At 36.0% G+C, this 8,883-nt stretch overlaps 1 protein-coding gene across 1 annotated transcript in view; it reads right to left on the reverse strand.

The window, feature by feature from the left end:
• Positions 1-1,594, reverse strand: part of LOC122086545 — a 38,148-nt gene extending 36,554 nt beyond the window's left edge. The window contains exon 1 of the mRNA XM_042655451.1: positions 1,363-1,594. The gene's annotated coding sequence lies outside the window, so the exon portion shown is untranslated. The remainder of the gene's footprint in view (positions 1-1,362) is intronic.
• Positions 1,595-8,883: the final 7,289 nt, after the last annotated feature.

Raw genomic sequence — 8,883 nt, forward strand, 5'->3', positions numbered from 1 at the left:
TCCTTTATTTCATTTCCACACAAGAGGAGAGAGATGGAGAGAAGGGAAAAAAATTAGAAAACAAATAAAATGTAAACGGAAAAAAAAGGGGGGAAACGAGTGGGGATTGAGATCAGTACACAACACAATGGTTTATCAGGATCTCAAGCCCTCAAATTGGTTGATTTCTTTTGATGCTGTCAGAATCTTTGTTCACCGGAAATCTTACTTTTGCCAGAAGTTGATGCATCCTCAGGTGACCAGAGTGAGTTGCAGCAATGGATAGTAGCTTGCTAGCAGGGATGAACGCTCGGTGGTCCTCTGGTCTCCATGGTAGAAGGGTTTGGTAGTTTGGGTTGGGTTGTATGTGTTTTAGGCAAAAGGCTAAAATAGTCCATTCAATTTACAATTAACAGAGATTGATGGTAGTGGGTCTGGTTATAATTGTCGATAATGTAGGGGGTCGTTAAAAGTGCCATTCCTCAAGGGGTGGTGCTGCATATTTCCCTATAATAAATTGGAAGGATGCATGGGTTCTTTCTTTAGGCCCGAGGAGGATAAAACTTCCACTATCATGTGCTTAATAATATCATAGTCCTTCCAACAGGCATGATCAACTTCAGGGAAGACAATATTCTTTGGTTCTTACTTCTCAACAATTAGTTAACAGGCATTCCTCGCCATATCATAATGGTTTTGAAGATTGTAATGAAGAACAAAATTACTCCCTTGTTTGAATAATAACCAAATAGTAGAAATAAATTAATAAATATATTAAATCCTTAATTCGAACAGAATGTCCAAGAATGTCTCATCACCCAAAATACACACACTTCGAATTTGGTTAATATTTCAACAACTTGCTATCAATCAAGTCTCACCAAACAAAATATCATTCACAAAAACAAGTTCTTAGCCCGATAATTTTTCAGTACAACTTAATCCTATAAAGCACAGACAAGTGAAACAGGAAAATGCATTGCAGGCTTTCTATAGCTAGTTGAATACAGTAGTTGAAAGAACTAAAAGAGATGTATGTTAGACGGCAATCAAATGAATTCACATTGTTCAAATACATCGTAACAGCGAACAATCTAGAATTCAGTCTAAAACAGGTGCAAATTTATTTGAAACTAAGAGAATGTTCATAGCGTCAAACACCATACCCAATAGCCATTCAAACAGATCGAAATTGCTGAAACGAAATCAAATCAAATCAAATCAAATCAATTCAAAAGCCGACTAGCCACCAACGAAGATCGAGATCGGAGTTTTCAACTAACTGTATTTACTATAGAGAATTCCTAAATTTGGTCTCACGAAAAGTTTGTTCGACCACGGACTTCATTAGCAAAACCCTAATCCAAAGTTTTTTAGTCTTACCCGGAGAATTTGGGGTGGAAACCGATTCTTGGATGAAAAAAAGGGAAGAATCCGAATGGCGTCGATCAAGAGTAAGGCGTATAGAGCGGATGTTCTTCAAAGCCAAGCAATAACGACCAAACAAAACTTCAAAATTCCTTCAAGAATAAGCTAAGACAAAGCATTTCGGAGGCGTTGGTCGTGGCGCGCAACATCGCCATCTCCGACCTCGTTTCAGCGGCAAATTTGAACACGTGGTAGGGTTGTACGATAAGAAAACCCTGTTTTTTTTTTTTGGTACGATAGGGATAAGAAAACCCGGTTCCTCAGTGTATGGATCCGTTGGGTTTCTTCTACCAGCAAATCAACCGTGCCTTCTTTTATTGTGCCACGTGGATAAAATTATGTTGAGTTGACTATGTAGTTGAAAACCATAGTCCGGGACAAATACCAATGTTCAGATAAGACCACAAGACCATGTTGCCTCGACTATCGATGCTTAAGTCAACAATCAATGCAATAGATAAAATGAAAATTTTGGTAAGGATAGCTCTCAAAGAAGTAAATGTGGAGACTATGATTGTGGATTGTTGTATTAGTTTTCCCATAATTAATCGAGATGCGGATAAATTGGTCCAAACACCTTGATTAGCAAAAATAAATAAAAAGACAAATAAATAAATGTGGAAAAAGTCCCTTTACTTGTGTGTGACTTGTCTTTCTATTTGTATTCCGGAGGTTTTGTTCTTTTAGATTGTTCTTTTAACCATATGCCTAGTTGGTCACGTGGGGAAAGTATTTTTATATAAAGAATCGATACTTATCATTACTTTGCAGTTAGTGTGCACTTATTTGGGTGGAGGGAACCACAACCCTAATGGTTGATGGTGATGTCTAACTTCCTCAATGGGTCATCATTCAATTGCTACATGATCTTGGTCCAACGGGGGTGATTCTATGTATATCACTTGGTAATGCCTTCTCAAGGATCCTAAAACGTGGCAATGATAGTATCCATGGGTCTATTCAAATACAAGTACTTCTATCATTATCTATACATACGAATACATAGCAGTTTTTGGAGAATATGTAGAATGCCCACTATACTTTTCCAAGTCCTAGAGCCTCACTTTGACATTGCAACAATGATCAAATAAAGATTTATTTGCAAAGTACTTAGCCCTAACAATTCTAGCCTAAAGACTTTTTTCCTCAATAAGCAACCTCCATCCAAGTTTAATTAAGAAATCTTTATTATGAGAAGAAGAATCCTTAAGACCCAAATTCCTTGCTATTTTAGGTGAACACACAATTTTCTAATGAATAAGATGAAGCTTGCTATTCATCTAAAAAATAAAATAAAATAACTTGTTGGATTTAAATCTTATTAAAAATCATTGAAAGATTCAAATTATTTGTTGGTTTCTTGTGTCTTTTAATTTCATGTGTCCATCTTTTCATCTTCTTGTATGACTTCTTATATGTCTATCTTTTTATATTCTCAATAGCCTTTCATGTATTTACAAAGTTCACTTAACTTAGTCTTTTCATATTTGGGACTCTTTCACTTCAACTCTTTGAGAGACTTCAATTTGAAAGACTTTATCTCTTTCTCAACTTGAGATACTGTCTCTTCATGTATTTTCTAAAAAATTATTTTCTCCTATAATAGATTAGAATAGAGGAGACCTCTAGGCATTGTTCTTATCTATTACCAAATTCATTAAAGTCATTTGTGTGAGTGCATCTATAAAGTCACTTTCGTGAGGATTAAAATCATGTTCTACACTTGTTTTTTAAGAGTTTTACTTTGGGTTTGAGCACAATGGAGTACTCGAAGGGGCCTAGCAGTTGAGTGCATAACTTCTATGGGTGTCATTGGGATATTTCATCTTAGTGGCCGATACACAATTCACTTGGTTGCACTATTGGAGGCATTTATGATTTTAAGGAGAGTATGAAGTGGAATGACTCAGTCTATCTATTTTGTATATATATTTTGTTACTGAATCCCTAAAAATTCGTGGTTCAAAGATGATTTGAAGATTCAACTACTAAAGACTCTCAACATTCTGACTTATTTTCTTACAAAGCTTCTATCAGCTATCAATCCCTCCATTCCAAAAATTCAAAATGATTGAATCCGATTTTTTATATATTTTTTATGAAAGCAAAACAATACATAAGACATTATGGAATAGAAGACAAAACTAATTGAACCAACACCTTTTAGCCCACATATTAAAATAAATGGACCTTCCACGTTGTTAATCACTTCTCAACTCTAGAAATCACATTTTTAAGTCCAACAATTTTAGAGCCAGGATGAAACAGATGATGACTCCCTAAATAAATTGCCTCTCTTGACATTTCATTGACCCCCAAACTGGCACATGGGCTCTTCCTATCCTCATATATAACATGTTCCATTTTTATCAAGATTGACTGTTGTTTAGAAAGATTTAACAAGAGGTCCAAAATAGACTTTATTGTTAGTGCATGGTCACAAAAAAATAAAATAAAATAAAATAAAAAAGACATCTATGGTGACCCTCTTGCAACCTTAACTCCTTGAAATAATCCTAGATCTCTATAAACTAATAACAACCGACATAGCACCACCACTGCTATACAAGTCATACCGTACATCTCTTTTTTTTTTTTTTTTGTGGTAAAGTTGCCATGCATCTCCAAAACATATAAATTCATAAATAACCCAATTCCAATCTATAATGTCATAAGTTTGGCCATATCTAATTTAATAGCTAAATAATCAGTGTTACCTTTTTTATTAAGACTAGCATAGCAATCCACCGTCACGATCTTCACTTAAATTAAAGATGCACAGATGGAGAATCGAACCTGGGACCATGTGCCTATCCACACAATCCCTAATTTGCCCTAACCATCTAGACAATGCACGAATGGGTTAATAAACCTTTAGGTTTGTTAGCTAGAACCTTAGCAATAATTTTGTAAGACACATTACATACTAACAAGTCTAAAGTCCTTTACTCTAATAGAATTCAAATTTTGGGGATTAAACAAATCTAGATGATTCACCCAAAAGAGAAAGGGTTTGATTACACAAAAAAAAAAAAAAAAAAGGCGTCAAATCCCCCTTAAACTAGATCCAAAAACTGTTGATAGAAACAAGCCTAAAAACCATCCAACGACCCTCATGAAAACTTTATATGCCTCCATATACTATATACAATTTTCTTTATTTTGTCTTCATCAAGAATACCATGGAAAATAAACTCTCTATATAAAAGATGGATCCAAGGGATTAAATGTAAGGTGACATGCAAATTCCTGAACAACAAGAGGGACATCAACTAATCTGTCCCCATCATCCGATAAGATAAACTCTATCCTACACTTTCTAAGATTTTGTTTAGTTACAACATGACAAAAACTAGTAAGATTATCACCATTAGTAACAATATGCCTTAGATTTTTTGCAACCAAAACAACTCATCCATCTACTATGAGTACCTACTTCACTTGAATTAAGATATCAAATATCATAGGGTTATCGAGGGTATTTTCAAATGAAAGTAATTATATAATTTTTTTAAGCCACTCAACATGTCCAAAAATCAATGTATTCCTTTTCTTCAATAAATAACTTAAGCCAACTAATTAATTTGACCATTAAATCACAGTCGATCCCCCCAAGCATCCCATGTATTTTTACCCAAAAAAAAACCCCTATGTTTCTTAAAAAAATTAAAATCTAGACAAGTCCATGCAGCTAGAAAATAAAACATTTTTTTTTTTTTTTAAAGAACACCTATTTATAGTGTTAAGAAAGATTGGATTATGATCAGAGTCTTGAAAAGTTAATTTCACAAGTGAGGTTCATAATCATCTATCCAATCAAAAGAGACCGAGCGAGGGGGGGGGGAGAGCAAAGCATTTATCAAGATATTCTCTAACAAGATTTAGAGACTTCTACCAAGTGAAAGGGGTGTGAAAATCATCTGTAGCAGCTGCATCGGTGTAATAAGCATCAGGTGGCTAGGAGTCCCTTGGAGCACGTGCTCAAATGCTCTCAGCCGTTTGATGTTCACCGCATCTCACTGTTCACTGCAGAGGATGTAGATTCGATACATGCACATTTATCTCCTCCAAATAAAAAAAATATATATTTAAATATATATATATATATATATTTATATATATATTCTTCAGAATATAGTGTAGCAGATGATTGAAAGGGGACACCACAGATAATAAAAGGACAAGAGATAGAAAAAAGGAATAAAAAATATTTGCCAACAATTATCCACTTGATCATTCGTAATATGAAAGGCAGTAAAAAAATGGAGAATTGGACCTAATCAATTCCGATACTAATTTGAATTAGGCGATATTTTATTTTCTTTTTCTTTTGGGTAGAAGAATTGGCCGATTCATCCAATTCAATTCTATTGGTCCGTTTGATAACCTTTTTTTCATTTCTGTTCAAAAAACGGCAGAAACATAAATTTCTTTTTCCAGAAACAGAAACGGAATTGAAGGTGTTTGATAAATCATGTTTCTGGAAGTTGATAGTAACCAGCGAAATAATGGCCACGAATCGTTTCCATAAATGGCAAAACAAGTTCTACTTGTTTTGTCTAGGTCGTTTCTTGAACCATAAATAGATAGAAATTTCAATTTATATTTCTGAAAACAAGTGAAACGAAACAATTTTATCAAACGCTTTTTATTCCGTTTCTGCCATTTCTAGACACAGAAATGGCAGAAATGCGTTTCTTGAAATATTATCAATGGACCCTAAGTGTTGAAACCATATTGACACAGTTATTTCAATCAACCAAATTTTCCTTGTCCCATCTGGAGTCAATGAATCTTAATTGGAGGAATCCAAAGTACAAACTCTCATACTATTATTATTATTTAGAAAAATTTACAACATCCACCCCCTAGAGAATACCACTAATAGAGACTAATTTTCTACATAATTCTAAATTACGTTCACACCCTTTACCATTTGTTAATTAAGGTGCTCGGGCCAACTTACGTGCACCTTGACTAATCCTCGAGGAGACTAACACAGCAACCAACCGTTACGGTATTCACTTAAATAACAGATGCATAGATGGGGAATCGAACCTAGGACCATGCGCCTATCCATCTCCAATTCGCCCTAACTATCTGAACAACCCACGGATGGGTTAAATGCCTTAAATGTTTACATCAGCTGTATGTTTTTTTCTTAATACCAAAACACTCTTCTTAAAAGTGAAGTACCTAATATACCCTTTCTTAAACCCTTAACCCCAAATCAAATCTAAACTCCTTCATCCCCAAACTGATTTCGCTGCCAATTGGTGCCTATTGGTCTATGATTTAGGACCAGTGAGGAGCCATTGCCTGATGCAGAGACCACTAGAGAGGCAAGCCTAATCTAGAATTCAATGCAGCCCACGGTAGGTTATTGAATGATCGGAATGGATGAACTTAATGGAAGGAATGTGTGCAATGGTAGAATTCACTTCAGGTTCTGGTCTTGATTAGCAGCTTTCAGAAACTTGTTCTAGTGTCTTGCATGATCTTCATCTCAATTGGGTTGGGAATTTGGGGGGTTGGGGGGGTTCTATTTCTGCATCAGAATTCGCTTCTCTTCCAATCTCCAAGTTTCTATTATATAAGTTGGAAACTATTAAAAGCAGCCCTCAAATCCATCTTCAACTTAGATGAGTGCGAGTGATAAAGAGAGAGAGAGAAGAAGAAGAAGAAGAAGAAGAAGAAAGTGGTAAAGGAGAAAGAAGTACCACCAAGCACCCATGCACCCACTGAAGCACGCTCAGTTGTTGTGTGGTGATGGATAAAGGTGCCGACGGTTGCATAGGGATGGAGAACAGCGGTGGTTGCACAGGGATAGAGAAGGGCGGATGTATGGTTGAAAGTTTGGCCTTGACAACCCAAACCCTGTCTGCCTTGCCCTGAACCCAAACAGGGCTTGGGCCAAGTTTTCTGACCCTAAGGGTGGGTTAGGGTTGGGTTGGGCTTGGGTTGAGGCCTTAGCAACCTGGCCCTGACAGGGTCAATTAGAGCCGGGTTGGGTTGATATAAACCCGATAGGGTTGGGTTGGGCCTAAGTTGAATTTTGAAGACCTAGGGTTGGGTTAGTGTTTTAAGAAACCCGACCCTGTTTCACCCCTAGGCGAATGTGTGTGCAAGAATCCCTCCTCTGAAATCCACAGTGAAGGTGAATGAAGGTTAGGGTTATTGAGGGACTTGGGTAAAATATGTTTCGGTCATGTGTTTTTAGTCAAAAGGGTAAAATCATCATTTCAAGTCTTCACTTAACAAAGACTGACAGTAAGGGATGTGAGCATAATTTGAAAGTATGCATGGGTGTCTCTCTAATAGTAACATTCTCCAGGAGGTGGTATTGTAAATTTATTTATTTTTGAGAAAAAGAACACTTCCATGCAATGTCCCTATGCCTTCTCACATGGGAATAACAGTCTCAACAATTATAGAAGACTAGAGTAGATTCTGAAACCAGACTATATTGAGAACATTCTCCAGGAGGTGGTATTGTAAATTTATTTATTTTTGAGAAAAAGAACACTTCCATGCAATGTCCCTATGCCTTCTCACATGGGAATAACAGTCTCAACAATTATAGAAGACTAGAGTAGATTCTGAAACCAGACTATATTGAGAACATTCTCCAGGAGGTGGTATTGTAAATTTATTTATTTTTGAGAAAAAGAACACTTCCATGCAATGTCCCTATGCCTTCTCACATGGGAATAACAGTCTCAACAATTATAGAAGACTAGAGTAGATTCTGAAACCAGACTATATTGAGAACATTCTAAATTTTCATTACGAATATTGAATGCGGCTTATATTCACTACAAATAAGGTTTTGATATGGTTTTTATTTGACACTTTTGCCTTTTATGGTAGGTTTCGGTACGATTTCTATTTGATAATTTGAAATTTAGTTACGAACAAGTAAATTGGTATGGTTCCGTAAATAGCGAATGGTTGTCTTAAAAATTGATATCGTACTAGAAAGATACCCTTTTCAGTACCAAAAACATATCGAATCTCCTTTAGTTTGATTTGATACGATACGCTTTTCAATGGTCAAATTTGAATACGATATTTAGTATTGATATCAAATTTACACCTTTACACGGGGAAGGCGAAATGATCGGCCTACCTCTCCCCTTCGCTTGGATGCAAGTACATGTGCTCCCATTGGACCTATGTACATGCACTCCCATTGGACCCGTGTTGGCATAAGGCCACGCAACTTGGAAGCAAACCCCATCATTTTTTTAAGGAAAAAGAAGCCTAGAAGGTAATGTAGTCGATCTCTACACTTAGACACAGGGTGGAGCGAAATGACTACCCACCCCCTTGAAAAGAAGAAATCCTACCATTATTGATGCTTTTGTGTGTACTCCCATTGGTTTTCACATTGGTACCACATTGATGCAAGAGTTGCGCTGTCTTTTTTGGAACACTTTTTTTTTTTTGGTAAGATCAAAACTATATAAAGATTTT

This window comes from Macadamia integrifolia, chromosome 8 (genome assembly GCF_013358625.1).
Source record: "Macadamia integrifolia cultivar HAES 741 chromosome 8, SCU_Mint_v3, whole genome shotgun sequence".
NCBI lineage: Eukaryota > Viridiplantae > Streptophyta > Magnoliopsida > Proteales > Proteaceae > Macadamia > Macadamia integrifolia.